A 22,471-nucleotide genomic window follows, 5' to 3' on the forward strand; every position below is an offset into this window, starting at 1 on the left:
AATATTCAGGCTCAGTAGGGGAGGTTGCCTAGCACCCATCCTGCTGACCTTGATGATCAGGTGTCTGGCTTTCTCCTCATCTCTTTTATTACAGCTTCCTGCAAACTCGTGAGGTAGTTGCTTGAGTCTCCAGGGAAGAAAATGACTGCCGGGAGCCAGGTACTCTCTTCAACTTTGTGGGATACCCATAACGAACAGCAAAAATATTTTATGAAGATGCTGAGCTCAGTATGTTGTTGTTAGGTGCTTTTCAGTCAACTATGACTCTTAATGACCCTAAGAACAGTAACAGTTCTGAATCTTGCTCTTTCTGGACTGTGCTCAAGCCCATATACATTTGTACAAACAGAATTTCTCCCTTTTCCAAACTTCTACTTCCACACTTACTGTGTTAATCAGTTCTAATAACCATTGCTCTCTTGTGCTATTTCACTATCCTTGTGTCTCTGTCTTCTGTTCCTGAAAGTCCATCATATCCTTGAGGAAAAGAATTGTGTCTCATCTTCCCAAATGCAAGGTGCTAAGTGCTCTAAGTGACACACTCAACATAACTGCCTTGACTGCCTTTCTCTGAGGACTGATCTTGTCACCTTTGGTTTATCAAGAACCCCTCTCTTCTTTTTTTTTTTTTTCAGCCAAGAGTCTGATGAATTTATTGTTCCTAAATGTAGCCAGTTAAAAAGTCAATGTTGTACATCAAGGAAGAGTACTGTCACGCTGACTCTGTATAAAAGGATGGCCTGTTTTGGGAGTGATAAATGATGCTGTAAGACGGGTCAAAAATGTTATTAATTTCTTCTATTAAACTTTCTTATTCCAGGACACCGCTTTCACTCTATAAAACTTTGTCCCCAAAGGAACTTTAAATCGGTTTTGTGCCTTCTTTGCTTGGCAATATTCCTTTTCCATTACTTTTCCAAGTACCCAGGGTCTTCTAGATGCACCTGAAGCACCCTCACCTGGTTTGAGATCCAGGCCAGGTAGAGACTCTGAATGCAGAAAGTATAAAGTAGGGCTAACAGTAAATAATACGTAATTGTCATGGCGTTCATCTAGGATGATGAGTACCAAATCTCCCACCTGGAAATCTCGAATAGCTATCTTTTCAGAATGTCTTGAAGATACTGAAGACATGCTCTGAGACATAAGTCTTTGATTTAACCGCTTATTTTCTTCTTCTTTTAATTGCAGTGTCCGTTCTAAGAGCATTATCCTCTGTTTTTCTTCAGATAACATATGTATATTTTCTTGTACAGACATCATGCTTGTCTCCATTGCTGACTCTAATTTCCCTTCCTCTGCTGTATCCATGGTGGATTTCTCTGTTTCACCAGGAAGATCAGGTGCACAAGCTCCATAATACTCCGGGGCAGCAGCTACATAAGGGGAAGGAACAAAGCTGCCACTGCGTAACTTACTGACTTCTTCAAGTTTTTTCTTTTCCTCAAGCAAACGAGCTCGGTCTTCAGAAAGTGATTCTATCAAATCTTTATCTCGTTCTTGTTGCTGCATTGTGCTTTTTAACTTATCACTGAGATCATTTATTATAGTCTCTTTTCTCTTTTTCTCTCTTGTTAAAACAGTGTTAAAATTGGTCTGTTGTTCAGCAAAGATGTTCGAACATTTTGCATTTCTTCATTTTTTCTTTTTTCTTGCTCTTCAAGTTGTTCTAGAAACTTAGCTTTTTCCTCCTGAAGCTTTTCTTGAAGTTCAGAAACTAAACTTGAAGAATCATCTCTGACAGATTCAGTTGCAAGACATTTTGCTAACTGAGTCTCAAGATGTTGAACTTTTTCTAGTAATTCTTTCTCCACAGCCTCTCTTTCCATTTTGAATTCCTTCAGAGCAGTCTGAATGGCTTCTTCTTTGTCACAAGTAAGCTTCTGAATTAACTGTTCTCTGTCCTGCTCTTGGCTCATGGCCAATTTTTCCTTATCATTCTCAAGCTCATGGATAATAGCTTTGTATTTTTCTTCTTGTTGGATAATTTTTTCATCTTTTTGTTTTTCAAGAGTACTCAATTCTGATTCCAATTTCTTCTGTAGTTCAACTATTTGATCTTTCAAGTTTTTTTCTATTTCAAATGCTTGGTTATGCAAACATGTTACTTCATTTAACTCAGCTTTAAGCATATTTGATTCCTCTTCATGTCTACTAATTAACTCTGAAATGCACTGATCTTTCTCAATTGTCATTAAAGTTCTTAGTTCTGCTAAGCCCAGTTGATAACTATCATTATTATCCTGAATCTTTTTGTTTAAGTTACTTATTTCTATTCTCAAATTTTCTGTTTCTTGTTCAAGGAGAGATTTTAAGGTCTCCTCCTGCTGGGCTTTGCTTTCTTCCAATACAAGTTTTATTTCATCAGTTTCAGCTTCCTTCAATGCAAGTTCAACCTCTAGTTTGCATCTCATATCAGACAAATCAGAAACCTTGAGTTTTAACTCCTGTAGTTGCTATTCCTTTTCCTGGACAACTGTTGAAGAACCCCTCTCTTCTGATCACAGCTTTTCTTCTTAAGTCTCTTTCTTGGTTTTTCCTTTGTCTTGGAGTCATGAAAAGGTCAAAAGATCCCCAAATTATGGCCAAGCCTCTATGTTGTTGTTTCTAAAGCTAGAAGATAACTCAAAGTTATTGTAGGGTTAGTGAGACACCGTAGTGAGTCTGGCTGCTTCTTCCCTTAGAAAATGTGTACAGGAAAAGCAAACAATCTTATTTTCCCATTAGGTTAAACTGACTGAAAGGCTAATGGGTTAAAAAGCTTAAAATATAAAGAACACTCAAAACCAAGGTCACCCTCGTCAAGTTGATTCTGACTCACAGTCGCCCTGTGAGACACTGTACAACTGTAGAATCCCATACCATTTCTGAGGCTGTAAATCTATAGGGAAACGGATTCCCTCATGCTTCTTTCATGGAGCAGCAAGCAGGTGGGTTTGAACTGCTGACTTCTCAGTTACTATCCCAACTCAACCCAACTGCACTAGAGGACTCCTTTGAAGAAGGCTATTGTTGTTGTTGTTGTTGTGTGCTGTCAAGTCAGACTGACTCATAGCTGGCCCTGTGGCAGGTTTTTTCAGAGGCTGTAATCAAACAGGAAGAGATAGCCCATCTTTCTCCCACGAAGCAGCTAATGGATTCAAACCATGTGCTTCTAGTTTAACAGCACAAATCCTTATCCACTAGGCCATCAGATCTTCCTTTTGAAGAAGAGGTGCTTTATTTATCCACACTTAAATCATTTCCTTAACTATTTATGGAACTTCTAGTCTAGAGCAGACAGTAGGTTTAAGAATGGTTTAAGCTCCTAATTCCTGGATGCACTGAAACTTTTTTAAGTTTACTGTTTTTTGGGTTTTGTTTTTTTTTGTGAAAGCGTACATAGCAAAATAGGTTCCCATTTAACACTCTTTACACGTATTGTTCATTAGCTTTAGTTACATGCTCGTATGGGGTCCTCCTTCTCATTGTTTCTGTTCTAGTTGTTCTGTTTCCAGTGACCTTGATGCCCTGCACCCACCCTCCACCTTTTAATTTATACTCTGGAGTATTTGTTTGACTGTTTGGGCTCATCAAAATTCTTTTTTAAAAAGAGCACACTATTCATGGGTGACATTCATTGCTTTATGAGCTAGCCCATAATTTAGCCAAAAGGTAACTTGAGATAGTTTAGTTTCAAGAGGAGAAATGAAACTTTCTCATTCTAATAGCCACTTAACCTCTACAATAGAAATGATGATATCATTGACTCTAAATATATTAGTCGCACATTTCTTACAGGGCATACATATATAGTGCTAACTCTGTAGTAATTGGATGGCATAGACTCTGAAGCAGTGGGGCACTAAACAAACAAACAAAAGAACCAAACCTCTCCTCCTCAAAAAAAAAAATCCAAGACAATAAATCATTGCTTTCCAGTCAGAACTGACTGTAGCTGCTCTTGCCCTGGGTTTCCAAGGCTATAATGTACATAGGAGGCAACTGTGAATCTTTCTCCCCTCAGAACCACTGGTGGACTTGAACCGCCAGAGATGCTCAGCCATTGATTGTATTGACAGCACACCTCTCAGCAGACTCCTTCACCAGAGCTCCTCTGTGGGACTCGATGGGTGGCTAGGGGTTAAGGAGTTGCACTGCCAACCCAAAGGCAGGCAGTTTTAATTCACCAGCTGCTCCTGTGAAGACAGAGGAGCAATCTCCTTCTGAGCAATTTACAGCCTTTCCAAATCCACTAGAGGGTCAGCAATGAGTCATTTACAACTCAACAGTAGCCAATAGCAACTTGGCATATTCTACAGATAAATCCAACAAACTGTAACAGGATATAACAGAGATAAACGGGGACAATACTTTTTAAGATTCTTAATTACCCAAAGGGGAGCTTTGGTGTGAGTCCCAGAGGTAAGAAGCTATACTGCAATCCCAAAGGCACATGGTTCAAATCCACCAGCTGCTTTATAGAATGATAGGCGGTCTCCTCCCATGTGATTTACTGCCTCTGAAAGTCCACTGGAGGGTCAGCTAGGGGTTGATTTTGACTCAACAACACTCACAGCCAAACACCCTGAGGAAATGAGTTGCTGGGTCTGGTGCCTTGGGACAACAGTCTAGGAGGACATCAGAGCAAATGACAGAACGGAAGTCGACAGTGTTCTACATGTTGCTTTGGTGAATACCAACTGGAGTGTTAAAAGCTTGCAAGCGTCTGTCTAAGGGGTAACTCTTTGTCTCTTCCTGTCTGGAAAAAAGAAGAGGGAAGTAAAACAAAGATATACTGAAATAATGAGTGCTGAGAACTAAAGACCTCATGAACTTCTGCTTCCCAAGAGCAGAGAACTAGATGGTACCCAACGACTACCACTAAGCGCGTCAGCGGGGATCACAGCAGAAGATCCTGGATAGAGTCAGGAAGGAGGTGAAACAAAACAGAAAAAAGGTCAGGCTTATGCTTCAGTATGCCTGGGACTATGTATGACCCTTAGCTGGTCTAAACCTGGAACAAAACTCAGCCTTGTGGCTCAGTTTCTGCTACACAGTAGACAAGCCAGTATTCACTCACATCAGACAGACCCTCACTCCTTAGAGTAACCAGCCAAAAAAGGTTAAAAGAAAAATCAACAAGAATAAAACCCCAAAACAGGAAGGGATAGTAGAGAAAGATTAATGGAAACCAGAACAACAGGGAGGAAGTCGGACAAAGTGTGATTACATCGTAGGCATTGTAATTTGTGCTGTAAAACAAACAAACAAATAAACATGTATATGAATGATTGAATGAAAACCTGGTATATTTTGTAAATTTCCACTTGAATCACAGTTAAAAAAAAAAAGTAAATAAAACCTAAAGAGTCCCTTTAAGGTATTTGGTGATTTATAATGTTTCTTGATTTCCATGCAATAAATAATAGTTCCCACCATAACTGGTTGCAGGCTACTAAACTCAAGTCATTTTGTAAGGAGTGACTTATTGGTACTTCTGGTGGCTTAGTGGTAAGGAGTTGCTCTGCCAATCCGAAGGAGTGAGACTCGAACCACCAGCTACTCAATGGGAGGTAGATGGGCAGTCTCCTCTCAAGAGATAATTAACTGTCTCTGAAAACCCACTGGAGGATCAGCTATGAGTCCTCTCCAACCAACAGGGTAAAGTCACTTTATAAAGAGTTTTGAATAGATGCATAAATCAGGTAATGCCTGGTCTTTTTTAAGGAATGTTACCCATTATCATCAGAATCACTAAAAAAAAATTCTTAAGGACACATTAGGTTTCCTTTTCTCTACCTTATAACTAAAAACCAGAGGGAAAGAAAATCTCATTGCCATCAAGATGTAATAACTCCTAGCTGACCTCCATTGGGGCTTGGAGGTTGTACACAGGAGATTGTGTATCTTTCTCTCACTGAATCCCTGGTTGTCTTGGGTGAATTTTCTGTTTGAGCGTTTCCCCCCAAACATGTTGCACAGTAAGAGCTCTACAAGACATTGCTTCTTGACTTGCTAATAATACTGTAGAGTAGTCAACAAAGAATTTCAGGAAAGGACAACCTGCTCCAATGGCTGCAATTGTTCATATTGTGGCAAAAATCTGCTTGCTATTAACTTAAGGTTGCCAAGTGAGGTTCTGGCCTAGGGCAGGAATATAGAAAAACACATCTTTTTTTCTTTCCAAGCAACAGCCCTAGAGTTACTTAAGGACAATGTTTCATCTCTCCTTCAGCTTTCTTTCTCTAGGATGAATATTACTGGTTCCTTCAAAAAAGATTTGCAGTTCCTCAGCACCCTCTTCACGTTTCCCTGGACAGGCTCCAATTTGCTCATTTTCTACTTAAATATGCCCAACGACTGAACATGTTGCCAGCTGGGATCATGGAGATCCACTTTGTGTTCTGGTCATCCTGTGCATCAACACAGCCCCTAATCACATAACTCAGTGGTTTCACACTACTGATTTACATGAGTTTATCACTAACTCACATCCTAAACCTTTAAAAACCATTATTAAGCCTCATGCCCACCATTCTATAATTGCAATGAATATACTGAATTATAGACTTTAAATTGCTAAGTTGTATGATATATAAAGTATAGCTCATTCAGGTTATTTTTAAAAAATCTAAATGTAAGAGAGAAAGACAGATGCTTTTAACTGAAATGTTATTCCACTTTTCCAGACCTGTTTTTTCTCCTAATCCTTTTAGCAATCTTTCTGGGTCCTAGAAAAATTAAGAGACCTGTCCAAGTGGAAGAACAGTTGGTACTGAAGTTTATTCAAATGTTCTTGCTCACATCAAGCACATCTACCATACCACACTACCTCCCTAATCACCACAGCCAGGCATAGTGATTGACTGGTGTCCGTTGGGAATCATTGGAAGGAGTTATACCAGGTCAACAAAACTGTGAGGCCACATGACTCTCAGAGTATTAACATGTGATATGGTGGTCCAGACAGGTTTAAGATCAGCAGGTGGCCAAAGAATGGGTCTCATAAGTAAACAAGTATAATTTTGGGGAGGGGTGGAAGCGGGCTTGATGAAGTGATAGAAAGATATTGGCAGGAACAAAATCTGTGACCCAATCTGGTGGTGTGGGCCAGGCATGACAGACAGCAGGTAGCAAGATACAAGTTTAGTCTCTGTTTTTAGATGTGTTGTTTGTGGAGAAGAAGTAGAATCAACTGGCTAAGAATGAGTGTCCTGGCTTTAGAGTGGCTGGAGTCCTGGTCAGGTTCTGGAGACAAGGACCCAGGTCCTGGAGCAGGGAGTAGGAACTCAGACTCAATTTCAGGATTAAGGCATAAATCCAGAAACCAGGGCCAGGACACTTGATTAGAGCAGGCAAAGTCACAGCGTAACCTAACTGTATCTCTTGAACTTCTAAAACAGGGTTCTATGAAGGTAGAGACAGTATTTGTCCCTGAATCTTCAAGATCTGGTCTCTCCTGGCCACGTGCCCAAAGTATGTGAGATGGAGCTTCAAAATTCTAGCCTCCAAGGAGAGACTTGGTTTCACCCTCTCCAAGACAGACCAATTTTTCTTGGCAGTCCATGGTATGTTCAAGACTCTTCTCCAGCACCACAGTTTGAAGGCATCAATTCTTCTGTTAGTCATTGTCAAACTCTCTGAAGCATAACAAGTAATGAGAAAACCATGGTCTAGATTAGGTGCACCTTAGTCTCTAGACTGACATCGTTGCTTTTCAGTACTCTGGAGAGGTCCCTGACAGCAGATTTTCCCAATGCAATTTGTCTTTTGCGTTCCTGAATAAGGGTGTTAAAAGTGTTGATTGTAGAGCTTAGCAAGCTATAACTATAACTATAACCTTAGTCTCTTCTCCATCTATCATGGTGCGGCCAATGGGCCCAGTGGTGAGAATCTTTGTCTTCTTGATGTTGAGCTTCAATCTATATTGAAGACTACAGTCTTTGACCTTGTACAGCAGCACTTCAGGTCTTCTTCAGTTTCAGAGAGCAAGGTTGTATCATCTGCATAACATAAGTTGTTGATGTGTCCTTCTCATAAAGCCTTACTTCCTTTATAATCTGTTCTGCATATAGATTGAAAAGGTATGGAGACAGGATGCATCCCTGATGCACTCCTTTCCTGACTTTGAACCACACAGTGTTTTTCTGCTCTGTTCTAAGGGCTGCTTCCTAGTCCAAGTATAGGTTTCCTATAAGCACAATCAAGTGTTCTGGGATTCCCATTTTACTCAAGGTTAACCACAGTTCGTTGTGATCCACACAGTCAAAGGTCTTTACATAGTCAATGAAACACATAGACATTCCTCTGGTACTCTTTGCTTTCTGCCAAGATCCATCTGACATTGTCAATAATATCCCTAGTGCCATGATCTCTTCTAAACCCAGCTTGTATTTCTGGTAGTTTTCTGCTGATGTACTGTTCTAGTAATTTCTGTATGATCTTTAGCAGGATTTTGTTGCATGTGATATTAGTGATATTATTGAATAACTTCTACATTCTGTCATGTCACCTTTCTTTGGAATGGGAATATATATGGATCTCTTCTAGTCAGTTGGCCAATAGCTGTCCTCCAGATTCCGTGGCACAACTTGGTGAGCACATCCAGAGTAGCAACTGTTTGTTGAAATACAAATTCCTGGGGCCTTATTTTATGCCAAGTCCTTCAGAGCAGCCTAAAATTCCTCCTTCACCACCATTGCATCTTGATCATATGTAGTTTCTAGAAATTCTTCTGTGTCAGCCACTTCTTTTTGGTACAGTGACTCTGTATACTCCTTCTATCTTCTTTTAATGCTTCCTGGATCATTCAATATTCTGCCCACAGTATCCTTAGGTAATGCAACTTGTGGCTTAGATTTGTTCTTTAGCACCTTCAGCTTAAGAAGTTCCAAGAGAGTTTGCCTCTGCGTGCTTGATTCAGAAGCCCAGTGTGGTAGAGCTACTTGGGTGGGCACATCCAGGCTGCCTCTTTCTGTGTAGCCAGAATCTCTGGCTCAGCCACTCCCTCCCTGCCAGCCCCACTGACTTAGCCAAGGCTCCTTGGGTTGCAAGTAACAGATACATCTCAGACTTGCCCGAGTGAAAATGGAGAATGTATTGGACATGGGCCAGGGCAGGAAGGGCAGGCGGGCCTCACAGGGGAGGAACAAAGCCCCGAGAGCCATTGGGAATGGAGACAGCTATTCTCTCGGCACCCTTCTTTCTCTCAGGGGTGACCTGGTTTCTTGTGCCGACACTGTTTCGGTCTTCTCTCTCTCCAGGCCAGTTTCTTCTCCCTCCCAGGGCACACGGTGAATGGCCGTGCCAGCCCCAGTTATTCACTCTCCTAGTTCAAGAGTCAGCAGTGACTGATCAGAAGGTCTGTGCCTCAATTCCTGAGACACTGGAGCGAGAATGTGGTTGTCTCAGCTAGGGGCAGACAAGAGCATCTACATTCATCATCTGTCACTGGGGTATTTGGGGTGCTAGTTACTCCTGGGGTTCACACCTGTAGAGAGTAAGGGGCACGTTTTAGGGACAAAAACCCTGTGACGCGTCTACTCCCTCTACACCACTGTCGCTGCTTCCTTTTGTCATGACAACCAGTGACCCTAAGTCTTCTACTTCAGCCTGGCTCTGTTACTGTGCCTTCTCCTTGAGCCAGATACAGTAGCTGGATAACATTTGTGACAACATTTTCTACACACACACACACACACACACACACACACACACACACACACTCTCCAGCAGACAGGTGATGAATGTCTGCACAAAATAATTTTTTTCATGTTGAATAATCAAATCTGGAGACCATATGTTGAAAAGAGCAAACATTAATAAGGATTCCCATCCATGAACAAAATATTTTACAACCAGTAAAGTCACTAAACCCTGTGCACCAGCAATTGATTTGCAGAGTGCTGTTTTACACAATCCCCACATTGTATCTTACTGAAAATTATATTATTCCTACTTCTTCAAGTAGCCAAAACATAAAATCAGAAATTAGGATCTAAAATGTAGAAAATTTGGGGCAGTTTGGTGACTTAGTGGTAAGAAAACATGCTACCAACACAAATGTATGTGGTTCAAGTACACCAGCCTCCCTGCAGGAGAAAGATGGGTGATCTAGTCCCAAGCAATTAAAAGTAGAAAATCTGATGTACATGGACTCCTGCTTCCAGTTTATAAGGTGACATGAATGGAATGATGCCACACAAGGACAGATTAGGCAATAAACAGAGAATGCACCGGTTTACTTGTGTTGATTTACTAATGTGTTTTGGAAAACCTAGGCGAAGTTGTACATTACAGTAAGCACGAGGAAGCCCTTGTGAATCTTTCTTGAAAACAAGTGCACATCCTGTTTAGTGGTTAATCCATCCCTGATGGGACAGGTTGTTAAATCCAGAATCTATCTTCTCTGGCCTAACGGGCAAAGAGTGGTGCTGACAACACAAAGGCCAGAGGTTCAAATTCACCACAGGAGAAAGATGGGCACCCTTTTTCCATGTGTCTTATAGCCTCTGAACTCTCTGGCGGGTCAGCTATAAGTTTCCAGGCCTCTTTAGCTTATAGAGTAATGGTGACTCCGTCCTCCAGCAACTCTAATGACAATGATGGTATCTATCTACCTGAGAACTTTTTTTTTTTGCCAGACACCTAACAAATGGTACTTAATCCATTTTTATAGTATTTGGATGAGCCAGTTAATATTATTCTCCCCATTTTACAGATGAGAAAACAGAGCTGGTTATTAAGTATATTTCCCTAGATCTCCTGAATGCTAAGCTAGCTGAAGCCAAAGACCTTTCTTATTTTTTTATTCATTTTAATGAAAGTTTATAGAGACTTAGGGTTTCGACCTTTTTTATTTTTTAAATTGTGAGTTGAGTGTTTACAGAGCAAATTGGTTTTCCATTTGAGCTTTCACACATTTTGTTTTATGACTTTAATTACAATACTCATGTACTTGAATCTTCCCACTTGTCACTGTGATTTTCATTTTCATTAAGTCCTCCTGTGCTAGCTAGCACTTTCTGTCTGCCTTCTGAGCTTTATTTCTGAGAGAATGCTGGGTTGTTTTTTTTAAAAAAAGAATATCATATGGTTGATTGTTCCAAGGAGTCCCTCCCTGGTGGTGCTGTTCACTTTAGAGTCTTATCTGTTGCCTGCATTAAAGGTGAGCCATGAAAGTGATTTTACTTCCAGGTCAGAAGGGCGACTAAGAGCCACTGTCTTCCAGGTTCCATCAGTCTCCATCAAGCCTGGCTATTTTCATGATCTCTAGTTTTGTTCTATATTTTCCTCTTACAGTATCCAGGATTTTCTATTGTGATTTCTTCTAAAATAGACTGAAGCTGAAAACCTTTTGCTCTTAACCAACATATGGTGATATAGCTCATTTGTAAGAACACTTAAAATATTTGAAAGGTATACTTCCTACTGGGCAATCACTGTTATGTTCCATTCATTGAGTCAGAAGTCACCATAACTGACCCTCCAGCAGGTTTTCAAAGGCAGGAGATTGTACAAGATGATGTTGCTCATCTTTCTTCTGCAGAGCAGCTGGTGGATTTGAACCACATACCTTTGGGTTGATAGTGTAATTCTTTACCACTAAGCCACCAGGGCTCCCTAATGGACAGTAGGATTTCCTAACATTTTCATCAAGAGCCTTGGTATTATAATGGTTAAGCACTCAATTATTAGCAGGATGTTGGCATTTAGAACACACTAAGAGCCTTGGGGGAGAAAGATGTGGGGGTCTGCTCCCTCTAGCTCAGAACCTAGAAAATCCCATAGGGATTTTCAGCAACATTTTCATTATTCTTGTTTTTCAACATGTTGTTGTTATGTGCCATTGAGTCGTTTGCGACTCATAGCGACCCTATGTACAAGAGGCCTAAACGCTGCTCTATCCTGTGCCAACCTCGCTGTCTCAAACACATTCATTCCCACCACTCTACTAACAGAATCGATCCATCTCATTGAGGATCTTCCTCTCCTGTGCCACCCCTCCACTCTCCCAAACATGATGTCCCTCTCCAAGGACCAGTCCCTCCTTGCAACATGCCCAAAGTATGTCAGATGAAGCTTCAGAACCCTTGACTCCAGGGAACATACTGGCTTCACTCTCTCCAGGACAAACCTGTTTGTTCTTCTAGTGGTCCATGGTATATTCAACACTCTTCTCCAGCACCACAACTCAAAGGCATCAATTCTCTTATTATCCCTCTTCACTGTCCAACTCTCTGATGCATAGCACGTAATTGCAAAGACTATAGCCTGGATCAGGTACACCTTAGTCTCCAGCCTGACGTCGTTGCACTTCAGTACTCTTGAGATGTCCCTCACAGCTGAGTTTCCCAATGCAATTCATCTCCTGATTTCCTGGCTGCTGTTACCAAGAGTTTTGACTGTGGAACCAAGGAAACAAAAACTGTTAACTATCTCAATCTCTTCATCAACCATACTGACACTGCTAATTGGCCCAGTGGTGAGAATCTTTGTTTTCTTGATATTGAGCTTCAATCCATATTGAAGACTGCAGTCCTTGACCTTCTGCAGCAAACGCTTCAGGTCCTCCTCATTTTCAACATATTTGAACAATATTTTTGTGTTATCTATGTGGAAAGTTCTGATGTGACAAGTTTTCAAGGAACTCAAGATCATCTACTATTCAGAAAGAGGTTATACAAACATAATTATAATGTAACATTCAGTATATAGTCCTTGAGAATATATCCCAGAAACTTCAGGAGATTAAGGGAAGGTGTGGCCTTGTGCACTAAGTGTGAGAGAATGCTCTTAAATGAGGAATAAAGGAGACAGAAACTCCATGTTGAGCTAATGTAAAGGATTCCCAGATGAGATCCTCAGGGAGACCAGCGTGACTTCTGGTCAAGCCTAGAGCCAGCTCCCGAGTGGATTTTGGAATATGACCTATGTGAGTCAGACTCAAGACATGGAAGGAAGAAATGGATCCTGGAAATGGAACCCTTCTGGCTTGTTCTTAGTGAAAAGTCCCTGAAGACAACATGTAGGCTGTCAGCCAGCAAATCAAAGCTGGGATAATAGGACTAATCACAGAGAACTGTTCTCAAAAGAACTATTCCTTCAGTGTGACACTCAAGATCCCAAGGATCTTTCCCAAACAGCCTCAGGGATAATGGGCACGCCTTGTTCTTTGTACTTTGCTCAGAAACCAGCCCATCACCCGCCACCAGCTGGACCCAGTGGATCTCTGAGCTACCTGCCCATCCAGAAATCGGAGCAGTGCACTGATTACTTCCTCTCTACTTCACTCCTGTTACCAAACCCTTCTTTCTCTCTGGGTAAGATGAGCCCAGCCCAGAGTGCTTTTCTACACCCTGAAAATCTGCCCAATCTGTGAACAGGATTTAGAGGCTTAACTGAGTGAGAGGCAGGATACACTCCAGGCTCAGTCGATTTAGCATATAATAGCTCCAGAGCTCCTCTTCATTCATGTACAACTTTACATTACAAAGCCATCACAATTGGCGTTAATTAAACCTGCCACTGGTTGCCCTCTGAGGTAGGGCTGATTTGTCTGTTCATTTTACAGCTGACAAAACAGATAGAAAGGTCTGGGATTTGCTAAAGTGGGGTTCAGTCAAGGAAGCCTGACCTGGTTTCCTTTCTTGCTCAGTCTTTATGTGAAGGAGGCCTTCGGAGCACCTCGCTCTTAACGTTGAACAGCTTAAGGACGTTAATTGGAAGGGAGAGTTGATAGGGAAACAGCAGCAGCTTAGATCAGAGTATCTGTGTGGGCCTGCATTATTTGGAAAGAGTCCTGCCGTAGATTTTTGGTTCTTAATGGATGTTAAACATGCACACAAATAACTCTCTCTTACACCCCCCCCATATACACACTTCAGACACACAGCCCCAACTCTTTCATACACACACAACTCACATGCACACCTCTCACACATGCTTCACACACACATAAATACACTTTATACACACGCCTTACACACTTCACATACTTACACCTCACACATACAACTCTTTCACACACATACACAACTTGCGTGCATACCTCTTTATACATCTCTCATATGCACACTTCACACACATGCACCCCCACACACTATACATGTACATCTCACACCCACCTCTTACACACATACAGCTCAGACACACACCTCACACACATATACAACTCACATAAATGCACTTCACATGCAATCCCACTCACACCACCACAAAAATAAATCTCAAATACCCATTTCTTACGTGCCCACCCCTCATATACATGTCACACAGATACAGACACACACACACATACATACCACACACACACGCACACACCTTTACACAACTCAAATACTCATTCAACTCACATACAGAGTTTCTGATGTCAAATCAAAGAGTTAGGTGAGGAGGCTGAGATCAAACTTGGACATTGGGAACTAACAATGCTGTATTTGACTTGGATTATACTAATCTTTTATATTAAAATTTCAAGCAAATTTGACTCAGTGACTGGGGTCATGAGGGTAGGTGTGTCAGAGACAATAAGATTGGCACAGGATCGAGCTAGGTTTAGGGCTCTTATACATAGGGTTGCTATGAGTCACAGGCGACTCGACGGCACATAACAACAACAATAACAACAAGATCAATTTGTTCCAAGAGCAGTTCACATCCCACATTTGTGGAGTCTTGGCTAGGAGTGAAAATGGAGCCCCACATGCTTTACATGCAAATACTTTAAAATTACAACCAATGTTAACCATCTGGCCTCCTATCTTGAAAAACGTACCTTTACAATGACCTAGAAAACAAGTTTCAATTTTTAATATCCTGGCTCTTTAGAGGTATATACCACATGGTGGTTCAGAGAGAGCAGTTCTGGCTGGAGGGGGGCCCCTTCTTTCCCACCCCCAGGTCTGTCCTACATCAGTAAAGACTTTGCACACGTGCATGAAGTTTCTAGTCCACGTGTTCACGCTCCAGCTACACCCAATGCCCTCTTAGCCAGCCAGCATTGGGTCTATGGTGCCACTCCAATGGTGCAGTTCACTCTGGAAGGATGGGCAAGGGGCACAGGGCCCCAGCAGTCATGGAAACAGGGCTTTTGTCAAGGAGTTCTGTAGTGTCAAAGGTTTAGTGTTCAAATTGGCTTTCTTAGCCACTGAGTTTGACTGTGCCATATGAATGGGCAGGATAGTACAAATAGGGCCTTTTAGTCTATCCATAGAGAATTGGCTAGTCAATAAATTGAGCAGATTCAGCAGCAGAATCTGGAAATATCAGCATCATTAAGGAAGAGGACGCAATGTGTATCCCTTCAGGACCAGAGATTCCTGGCTAGTCAGGCCCGGATCTACACAAGAGCAACAGCAGCCTCAGCAGAGAATCAGAGAGCAATATGAGACAAAGCTGACTTGGGACTGCTGCCCTCTTGGGCCAGAGCCAAAAGTCCTCACCCAAACTTGCTAGAAGATTGAGGGAAGACACCATAACTTGCAAGACTAAGGGAACGTTGTAACACTGACCTAAGCCGTGAGGCTGAAGGGCAAATGGCCTGTGATCACAGAAGCTATCTGGACTGAGGGATTATATCTGATACCAACCCAAATCATAGCCTGTTAACTTCCTAATATCCCACATAATCATGAGTATGGGTCTGTAAAGTCTGTGCAATCATTGCAACAGATTTCAGACTCAGTAGAACAGTATTAGTGTTGGTGTGGTGTTGATATTAGTAGGAGGAGATGCAGGAGCGTAGGAGATGATGTCTGACCTTATAGGAATTAGCATTTTTCTACTGTGGATGTTGTTGATTTGGGAACAACAAATTCCCCTTTGTGGAATTAGTAGACATCTTGGACTTGGCTGTCACCAAGTGGCCCGTACTCTTTTTATAAGTTCTGAAGTCTGGCTACTGAAGTGTAACCTAGAAGTGGGCATGATTCTGGGTGAGTAAACAAATGTGGCCTATGGATGCCTTGGCCTGGAGAGAAAGGTGGCCAGAAGGCGACAAGGGTACCACCACTTCCACTGAGTCAATTCCAATTTGTAACGACCCTGTTGGACCAAGCAGAACTGTCCACTAGGTTCCTAAAGCTATAAATCTTAATGCAAGCAGATTGCCTCATCATTCTCCCTCAAAGCTGCTATTTGGTTACCACCTAAATTCTTTAACCACTACAACACCAGAGCAAGGGTCAAACTCAACTCACTGGGAACTGACTCATAGCTGGCCTTCCAGGGGATTTCTGAGGCTGTGAAACCCATGGGAAGAATTGTCTATCCTTCTCTGATGAATTTGCACCCACAGAGTGGTGTGGCCTTTGATTAGCAGCTCAACTCCCTACAGATGATGCCCCCAGAAGTCCCTGCAGATGATGGCCCTGGAACTCCCTATAGACGATGTCCCTAGAACTCCCTAAGGTAAGGGAGGTGTTATTGCTATGAGCTGTCAGGTTGACTATGTCCCTCAATGACTCTATGAACACCAGAGCAGGACTTGTCCCATCCTGTCCTATCTTCATGATCTCTGCTATGCTCAAGCCCATTGGTGCAGGTACTGTGTGCTTCTCTAAACAAGGGTGCTCATAAGGGAGGCCCTTCTTGTGAAAATGTAAGAGCAAATGCTATCTGGTCAAATAAGGAAGAAGTCAAACACCAGCCTAATAATAAATAGACTGTGTCAGTTCTCTCATTCTGCCATAACAGAAATACCACAAGTGGATGGCTCTAACAAATAGATATTTATTCTCTTAGAGTTTAGGAGGCTGTTAAGTCCAAATTCAGGATAACAGCTCTAGGGAAGGCTTGCTCTCTCTGTTAGCTCTGGAGGAATGTCTTTATTTCCTTTCTGCCTTGTAGACCAGGCACTCCTTAGGATCTCCACGTATCCTGGCATTCCTAGTGTCAAGGAGCTTCCTTGAGCAGACGGACACTCAGTCCTAAAAGATATTCTCTACTCTGGGAGTTGCCTTCCTCCCTGCATGCCTTCTCTTTTATCCGTAGTGAGAGAAACTATTTCAGGCCACACTCTCGGGAAATCCCCCCTTATATCAGATTAGGGCTGCAATGGGATTAGAGAGTGTGATTCCACTCTTAATCCTCCTACAGCTATTTGGTTTATCAGATTGCCAGAAATCATTTCAGAGCTTCCACATCATATCATCACAAGCATGTATTTTATTTATTTTTTTCTCATTAAACTTGTTTCAGTGAGTCTCAAAATTCTGTGACAAATTTTTGGTCAAGTTTTTTTCCTTTAAAAAAGTACTGATTTTAAAAACTATTAACTTAAAACTGCCACACAAAAAAGAAAACAAATGGTCCATAAAACATTCCTTTCCTTCTGAAGGTTTTACGATGCATTGTTATCATTAACCAGTCTTGTACTATTAAACTTAAATGGTCAATTGAGACAAACAGTTCTGAGACTGTTCTTCCACCACTGATTAAGACTGGGTAGCAGGTGTTAGGGGTAGTATTAATTTAGCCTTCTGAGATTTCTGAGCAGACTTGGTGACCTTGCCAGCTCCAGCAGCCTTCTTGTCCACTGCTTTGATACCACCCACAACAACAGTCTGCCTCATGTCTCAGACAGCAAAACAACCCAGAGAAGGGTAGTAAGAGGAGCTCTCCACACATATGGGCTTGCCAGGAAGGTTGTAATGGGAAGCTTCAAGCAGTGTAGTCCCACTGGCACTGCCATCCTTCTGGGTGACTTTCCATCCCTTGAACCAAGGCATGTTAGCACTTGGCTCCAGCATGTTGTCACCATTCCAACCAGAAATTGGGACAAAGGTTACTGCGTCAGGGTTGTAGCCATTTTCTTGATGTAGGTGCTAACTTCCTTAATGATTTCCTCATATCCCTTCTGGCTGTAGGGTGGCTGGGTGGAATCCATTTTGTTAAAATCAACAATCAGTTGCTTCACACCCAGTACGTAAACCAGAAAGGCATGCTCACGGATCTGCCTGTTCTTTGAAATACCAGCCTCAAATTCACCAACACCAGCAGCAACAATCAGGGCAGCACAGTCAGCCTGTGATGTTCCTGTAATCATGTTTTTTATAAAGTCTCTGTGTCCCAGGGCATCAATAATGGTCACATAGCACTTGCTGGTCTCAAATTTCCACAGGGAGATATCAATGGTGATGCCACACTCAAGTTCAGCTTTCAGTTTATCCAAGACCCAGGCATATTCGAAGGAGCCTTTTCCCATCTCCGCAGCTTCTTTCTCAAATTTTGCAGTGATTCTCTTGTTGATCACACCACATTTGTAGATCAGATGGCCAGTCGTGGTGGACTTGCCCGAATCTACATGTCCAGTGACCATGAGTTGATCTCATTTTGGCATAAGTTTTGCAATGGTATTCTGCAACACCTGTACTCTGGTGACAAACCCATTTTTAAAAAGCCACATGCATGTATTTTGTGGGATACAATTCAATCCATGATGTAGACAAAAAAAGTGTTGTTGTTATGTGCTGTCAAGTTGCTTGTGACCCATAGCAACCTTATGTACAATAGCTCTAAAGCCTGGCTGTCCTGAGGCAGTCTCACTGACTCTGATACACCTAGCCCCATTGCCCCAGATACTGTATTAATCCATCTCATCTCCCTCTCCTGCTTTGTCCCTCCACCCTTTGGAGCATGATGTTCTTCTCCAAGGATCAGTGCCTCCTATGCTAAAAATATGTGAGACAGAGCTTCAAAATCCTAGCCTCCGAGGCAGTACAGGGGCTGCCGGAGCGCCTGGGCATGGGGGGCCGCACGGTGGGCTCCCTGCCCCGCGGGCCCCGCCAGAACTCACGCCTGGGCCTCCCGCTGCTGCTGATGGCGGAGTAGGCTCGTCTGCTGGCGGAGATCGGAGCTGTGACCCTGGTCAGCGTCCCGCGCCCGGACCCCTTCAACCACAGGCTAGCCCTGGCAGCGTTCAAACGCCAGCAAGAGCAGGATTTCCAGGAGCAAAGCGTCTTGGCGGCCGAGGCCCGTGAGATCCGACGGCAGCGTCTGCGGGAAAAGGTCGCCCAGGGCCAGGAGGCCAAGAAGCTGAAGCTAGAACAGGAGGCAGGGGCCAGAGGGAGCCAGGAGACCCCTAAGAGTGAGGAGACCCTCCAGAACCAGGAGGACCCCCACAACCAGGAGGACCCCCAGAACCAGGAAGACGCCCAGAACCAGGAGGACCCCCAGAACCAGGAGGGCCCCCAGAACCAGGAGGATCCCCAGAACCAGGAAGACGCCCAGAACCAGGAGGACCCCCGGAACCAAGAGGACCCTCAGAACCAAGAGGCGTCTGGGAAGCACCCTGATGGATACACTGCTTCCAGTACTAGCCAGACTTCCACAGAGAATGAGGAAGCAGCACCCCCAGGTGCCTCCTCTTCCCAGCCAGGGCCTCCTGACGGGGTGACCCCCTTGCCCAGGTCTGCTCTGCTGGTCCAACTGGCCACTGCCAGACCTCGGCCTGTCAAGGCAAAGCCCCTGGATTGGCGTGTCCAGTCTAAAGACTGACCCCATGCCGGCTGACCTGCCCACGAGCTACGGTACCGCATCTACAAAGACCTCTGGGAGCGAGGCTTCTTCCTAAGCGCTGCTGGCAAGTTTGGGGGCGACTTCCTGGTCTATCCTGGTGACCCGCTCTGTTTCCATGCCCACTACATCGCTCAGTGCTGGGCTGGCGATGACACCATCCCCATCCAGGACCTGGTCTCTTCTGGCCGCCTGGGCACCAGCGTCAAGAAGACCATGCTTCTCTGCTCGCCGCAGCTGGATGGTAAGGTCGTGTACACCTCCCTGCAGTGGGCCAACTTGCAGTGACTCCCAGGGCCTCTGATGACCTGGTGGCCGCATCGGCCGCAGGAGCGTGTGGAGACTCACCCCAGCTGATCTCCAGGTGGGAGCCTCCTGCACCCCCTGTCTCGCTCAGCGGTTACTTTCCCAGTCCAGGTTTTTAAACACTACAGCACAATGATGGCCTTACCTGTTTTGAAAAACTGATCATGTTATTTTTGTAGTTACCTGTTTGCAGTAACTGTTTTATCTCTTCACTTGCGAGTTTCTTGAGCTCGAAGACTGGGTTTCACTTGTCTCTTTTGCCAGGATATCTCAATAAACTTGTTGAATAAAAAAAAAAATCCTAGCCTCCAAGAAGAAACTTGGTTTCACCCTCTCCAAGACAGACCTATTCGTTTTCTTGGCAGTCCATGGTATGTCCATCACCATAGACCAAAGCCATCAATTATTCTTCTATCCTCCTTAGTCATTATCCAGCTCTCTGATATGAGTTAATAACTGAGTCTGCATGTACAATTCTACCTCCACTATTAACCATACAGACATGAACTGTTGCATGTGTTTAAAACACTGTCTCCAACAAAATTGTTAACGACTTCATCTTATTTGGATGCACAATCAACACCCTTGGTATCAGCAGTCAGGAAATTAGGAAACACATTGCACTGGGAAAGTCTGCAGTCAAGGACATCTCCATATCTTTGAGGAGCAGTGATGTCAGTTTGAAGACTAAGGTGTGTCTGACTCAGGCCATGGTCTTTCCTCTAATCACTTGGCTTGTATCTGAGGGCTGGACAAGGAATAAAGATGACAAAAGAACTGATGCCTTTGAGCCATGGTGTCGGAGAAGAGTAATAAATATCTCATGGACTTCCAAAAGAACAAACAAGCATGTCTTGGAGAGGGTGCAGCCAGAGTGCTCTTTGGAGACAAAGATGATAAAACTTTGCCTCACATACTTCAGGCATGTTGCTAGTAGAGGCTCTTCCTTGGAGAAGAAGATCATTCTTGGAAAGGTGGAGAGTAACGAAGGACAGGAAGACCCTCAACCAGGTGAATTGACATGGTGACTGCCACAATGGGCTCTAGTGTGTCAGGAAGTGTGAGGACGGCACAGGATAGACAGAATTCATGTCTATTGTTCATAGAGTCCCTATCGGTCGTACTTGACTCAGCACCTAACAACAGTCAAAAAGTCGGTGGTTCAAACACATCAAATGTAGTTCCCCAGGAGAAATATGAGGGACTCTTCTTCCATAAAGATTTGCAGCTATGAAAAGGGTCCTATGGGGGTCTCTTTGAGTCAGAACTGACTTGATGGCAACAGGTTTCAGTACAACACCCCCCCCCCAAAAAAAACACACCAAAAACAACCAAACCCAAGCCTTTACAGTGATGTTGAAATTGCATGTTCAGCAAATGAAGACGACTGAGATGAATTCCTTTTGAGTAAGAGTTGGTTCAATTATTTCAAAGTGAGAGAAATAGTACAAAGCATTAAGGGACAAATACAGCTTATCCAAGAGGCTCTGGTGGTATAGTTTGTTACATGTTGGGCTGCCAACTGGAAGATCAGTGGTTCAAATCCATCAGCTACTCTGTGGGTGAACGATGCATAGTCTCCTTTCATAAAGATTTACAGCCTTGGAAACCTGATGAATCAGGATCAAGTGGATAGTATTGGGGGCAGGGGCTGCCTATAAGTCAGATATTCATTCCTTACCCTGGGCTGCTGTATTTTGAAGGTGAGAAACAAATGAGGAGATCTGTGGTTAAATACTGGAAAGGGCAAGTTTCCATTACAAAACCAGATAACAAAATTCAAAATAGCGATGCCAGGTGGGTGTCACTAATACTGATGTCCACAAAACAGATGAGGTGGGAGGAAGAAGATAAAGAAGCCTTAGGTGTGCAGTTTGAATCCACCAGATGCTCCACTGGAGAAGGAGGGACAATCTCCTGTACCAATCAGATCTGATTTGACGGTACACACACAAAAATAATTTAAAAAAATTAAGAAGTCTCCTTTGACCACTGGGTGTGTGCATTGTTCTCTTGAGGTCCCTGGGTCACCAAGCTATGAGGAGCTGAAAGACAAAGCAGATATCACTGCCCATTATCTCCTGTGCCAAAAACCTAGGCCAGGATCAGCGTCACGATCTCAGTCCTGGCCTAAGATGCAAAAAAAATTAAAATTATGAAAAGGTTAAATACAGAATTACCATATGACCCAGTAATTACACTCAGGGCTATCCTCAAAAGACGTAACTCAGATCTTGAATACCAATGTTTATTACAGCATTTTCCACATTGGCCTAAAGATGAAAACAAATGTCCACAAGCGGATAAAAGGCATGTGTCTATTTGGAGTTTATGATTAACTTTACTCAAATAAGAAAGGTCCAGTGTATAGTCTGTGGGGAGTTGTGCTGCCAATCCAGAGGCCATGTACTTCTCCAGGGTTCAACTCCATCAGCAGGTCCTGCATGAGACAGATGTGCAAACCCCTGTGTAATGATCTACAGTCTCAGAAACCCATTGGAGCATCAGCTATGAGTGGGTTCTAAGTTGATAGTAATGAGTGAGTGACTTAGTAATTCTGTTGTCCTGGTTTCTTAAAATATATCCTCTAAATTCTGAGAGCAGCAATTTTTTTTAATTATTATTAAATTTTATTAGTTTTAATGAACATTTACAGAGATTTTGGGTT

General features: G+C 43.1%; 2 pseudogenes; one reads left to right on the plus strand and one right to left on the minus strand.

Annotated features, from left to right (window-relative positions):
- Positions 1-801: 801 nt before the first annotated feature.
- LOC102870097 lies at positions 802-18,301 on the minus strand (annotated as a pseudogene).
- Positions 18,302-18,332: 31 nt separating this feature from the next.
- LOC102870504 lies at positions 18,333-19,785 on the plus strand (annotated as a pseudogene).
- Positions 19,786-22,471: the final 2,686 nt, after the last annotated feature.

This window comes from Elephantulus edwardii, unplaced genomic scaffold (genome assembly GCF_000299155.1).
Source record: "Elephantulus edwardii isolate Elephantulus edwardi_28Jun2011 unplaced genomic scaffold, EleEdw1.0 scaffold00263, whole genome shotgun sequence".
In the NCBI taxonomy this organism is placed as follows: domain Eukaryota; kingdom Metazoa; phylum Chordata; class Mammalia; order Macroscelidea; family Macroscelididae; genus Elephantulus; species Elephantulus edwardii.